The following is a 4,565-nucleotide window of genomic DNA, read 5'->3' as shown; positions in this document are numbered from 1 at the left end:
TATTCATTCCAACATACACAGCGAGCACACAATGATGCGGCAATTTTCTAGGTGACCTGGATCCATCATTATATGGCATCTCGAAAATACAAAGAGCATCGAAACCCAAGGATCACCGCGGAGCATAATTCAGAGTTCTAGTCCAAGCAAGAATTTGTGCAATGTATGGAAGCTAAAGGCTCCGACGTTATGGTTATGTGACATGCAATAGGGTTGTGACAACCGAACAATGATACAGTTCCAAGAATGAGTTTTCCTTCGAGGCGATGATTGTCGAATTAAATTGAGCGTGCTCCGGGCTATCAAACGAATTACAATGGAGAAGCTCAAGGCAATGACCACCTTAGTGACATGATAAGAGACAGTAACACGCGCACTGATCTATTCAACAGAGCACGGTGTATGGCGACCTCTGTAGCGAACAAATGACTGGCGCAACGGCTGTTCTCAAGCTAATCCTTATTGAACTCGGATGGGAGCTCATAAACAAATACTGCAAGGACTATCCTCATCGAATGGTCATACACGCACTCGTATGCAGAAGATAACTATAAAAATTCAAGTCATTTCCTTGATGGGTGAATGTCGAAACATACATTAGCGATATGCTGCTGTTACCAGGCAAGACTCTTTGGAATCGACTTTAGCCGTTACTATGAGTGGGAGAATACCGGGTGGACACAAGAAGGCGTGAATTCTCAAAGCCATTTGGAAAACAGAAATGAGGAAGCAACCAGTTGATGAGAAATCCTTTCCTCAAACATGAAAATTCATAGTGTTAAAATCAAACGAAGGAAACCCATTGTTGGGAACAATCAAAAAGCCGTTTAGGGTTTGGCGTGCTCTTGATCATACAGAACAACATTGATACCATTCATGAAACCCCACAATTTCCCGAAGGCTCAATCACATGAGTAAAGCACAAAACAGATCAATTGCAATCATAGGAAATATTCAGTTATTGATTGGCTCTGATACCAAATGTAAGAGTCTTAACTACAACCCATAGATCATCAATACCGAATATTTCACAAACAGAACTTTATATGAGATGACATACCTTGATCAACAGCGGAAGATGTAATGGCTGCCATCTACTTTGATCTGAATCCTGACTGTTCCTCTTCTTCAGAATTCGGTTTCTCTCCTCTTGCCCTCACTTTCTTTATGTGCTTCTTGATGGAGAAGAATGCAACTCTTGTGTGTGGGAGAGAGAGGACCCAATCCTTTATATATTATTTAACTCTAATCTGGTACGTCCATCATATACCAATTCAACGCTTAAGATCTAATGCTTTAGATTAGAAACTGCTTTAGGATAAAATCTAAATGCTTTAAGATTAGATCGGGTCACATTAAGATTAGAAACTGCTTTAACGTTAAAAAGCAATGAGCCTTTTGCTGTTTCTAATAGCAGTTTCTAACAAGATTTTGATGGACGCTTCTAGATCTAATTGTTGGCCAGATCCGCAGATGCCCATTCTCTCCCTCCTTATCTTGGGCGGATTAGAACCCTGAGGCTATATATCTAAATCTAACTAAATCAAAGAGTTAGTCGAGGGATGTCCTTCTTTTTAATTCGAGACAAGTACACCAATCAAATTATGTTTTCCGCTTGTCCCAATTCATTCATTAGGTTTTGCCTGCAAAATTTGTTTTCTGCTTGTCCTAATTCATTAGGTTTTGCTTGCAAAACGCACAGACGCCAGCAAGTTCAAACCCAATCAAACCAAATGGGTAGTAGCTGCCAGCGGGTTCGAACCCAATCCAGCCAAATCGACAAACTAGTCCTGAGATAATTGCACCAATCAAATTAGGTTTTACCCCAAATAGATTTAAATTTAACGATAAGGTTTCAGGTTAATATTTAATAAATGAATAATAATATTTTAATATTTTTTAATTTACATAAATTTATGTTGAGTAGAAAAATAAGTTAAAAAAAAATGAATAAAAAATCTAATTTATATATTGTTTAAATTGGAAATATTTTTTTCATAAGAACTTTGAATTTTTTTGGGCTAATATCAAATATATTTTGGTTTAACTCTTTTATATTTTTGCTAATATCAAATATATTTTGGTTTAACTCTTTTATATATGAAATTTTAATAAGTGTTTTATCTTATCATGATAATGGATGTTTAAAAAGTATGAAATTATTTAATTTATTTTTATGTTAGAAAAGATTTAATATAAATATTTTTAAATGAATATAGTTTTTATAAATTAAAATTTTAAGAAATTTTTTATTATAATAAAATAATTATAAATTGTTATTTTTTATAATTGTATTTGATAAAGTGTTCTTCATATTCAACTTTATTAATGTTACAAATATACTTGTTTATTTTTATTGTTTTAAAAAATCATTAATGATCATGTAAAATTGTATATATGAAAGTTATATATAGATAAAAAGGATAGTTGAGGAGTATGGTTGTTATGTTCTCTATTCAATTTCCCTAAAAGAGATGTTTGACTTATACCAAAGGAATAAACTGGAGAAAACAATAAGTGAACATTTTGTAATTCACATCTATCTATAGGCTAATAATTGCATTCCACATAGTTGTTAATAATTTTCACATAATTACACATAAAAATTATTCAAAATATGTAAAAAACTCCAAATTAAATGCAAAATGCTAATAACAATCAATAAACAAGAGATTCATATAGTCTTAGATGGGGAAACCAACTCCTATATCAACCCCTCAAGCAAAAGATATGGATATTAAAATTTCTTAATTGAAGTAATTGAACATGGTGTTAATCCTAAAGCGATAAAAGTGGATTCTAACATCTTTTATTTTAATAAAAAGATCACTCTTTTTCACAATTCTCAAATTCTCACCTAAGAATTATATGCAAAAATCTAATCATGCTAAGTTAATGTGATCTAAACAATGTGATTTTTTTATAATTTTCACAACTTAAATGCCCCTAAAACACATTTATCATCAAACAAATAATCATTTCAAGATTCACACAACTTAAATAAGAATTATAAAATTAACAAAATAATTATTTTAAAAAATAACTTATTTATTAATTATATTTTTCCAATATAATTTCAAAAATACATTTATATTATAGATAACACTCTAAAAAAAATTCGGCCTGGAGTATGCCGTAAAACTGCTTCTGCTTGGCTAAGAGCTCGTCTTCCTCAGACGTAAGGAAACAGTTAACGGCCCAAGACCCAGAGGCATCTGGCAGGAGTGAAAGCCTGCTCCCTTACGGACCACCAGCGGGTTATTACAGGTGGCGTGGTTTTCCTTGATAACGGTGATGAGTCAAACCGACATTCGCGGATAGCAGCCAGAGATGGCTGTCCTCACTGTTGGTTTGACACCTGAGTTTGATAGGTTTTGCCACCTTCTGAAAAAAAAAAAAAAAAAACACTCTAAAAAAAATATAAATTTCATTTTAAAAACTACAAAAATATTTTAAGCATTTTCACAAATATCAATAAAATAGGAAAATATATTTACATTACATGAAACATATTTATATTAAAAAATATATTAAATTATAAAAAATAAAAACAAATATTTTAACGATTTTAACCCATATAACATTTGATTTCATCAACAAATACTTTTACCGACAACCACAAGTACTGTTTGTTGATTACTTGGGTATACACTGTATTTTATATTTGTACGACTAACCCAAGTTTTATGTTCAATTTTCCGAATTATTTATTTTTATTAAATTATACAATTTTATGTTGTATTTGAGTATGGAGTTTGTCTTCCGTACATGGAATTATGTGTCATAATCAAACGTATACGGAAATTATCTTCGATAACTTTTGAATAGCACGTCATAATAAAAAAAGTGACGAGTTATAATATCTTGCGGATATAATTTTTGTAGTGATAGTATTCAAGGGTATATATTGTTTTTAATGATAATAAAAAAAAATTTGTTTGGGAAATAAAAAAATTATTTGTAAAATAAAGTATTAGTTTAAATTTAAGATTTTTTAAATAAAATTATATATTTTTTATGACTTAGTCTAAAAATTATGTTTTTTTGTCTTGAAAATTATGAAAATTTTTGTTATATTTTGAAAAAATTTAGGAAGGATTTGTGTAAATCCAAGTAAAAGCTATTAAAATTCATAAGTTTAGGTGCTCTAGACGTTTTTGATGTTGCTGAATCCATTTTCAGCTTCAAAAACATGATTCAAACACTATCTACAAAAAAATTTACCCGGATTCCACCTTACAAAAAAAATTTGAAAAAAATTTACCCGGATTCCACTTACAAAAAAAATTTGAAAAAAATTTAACCAGATTCCAGCTACTTTTAACCGTCAAACAATTCTTCTACTTCCATAGACAACTTCATTTTTAATTATTAAATTTATTTAAATTATAAAATATATAATTTATAATAAAAAATATTATTATTATCATAATAAAAATGTATATTAAAATTAATTAATTATAAATAAAACAATAATTATTATAACACTAAAAAATTATGTTAAAATAAATTATATAATATATTTTAGTCAAAAGCTTTTTAAAGTTTATCAAGGATTGCCCAAA

The sequence above is a fragment of the Pinus tabuliformis genome, chromosome 8 (assembly GCF_031772625.1).
Source record: "Pinus tabuliformis cultivar Carrire ecotype Pingquan chromosome 8, CPIR1, whole genome shotgun sequence".
NCBI lineage: Eukaryota > Viridiplantae > Streptophyta > Pinopsida > Pinales > Pinaceae > Pinus > Pinus tabuliformis.
Note: the sequence above shows the minus strand (reverse complement) of the source record.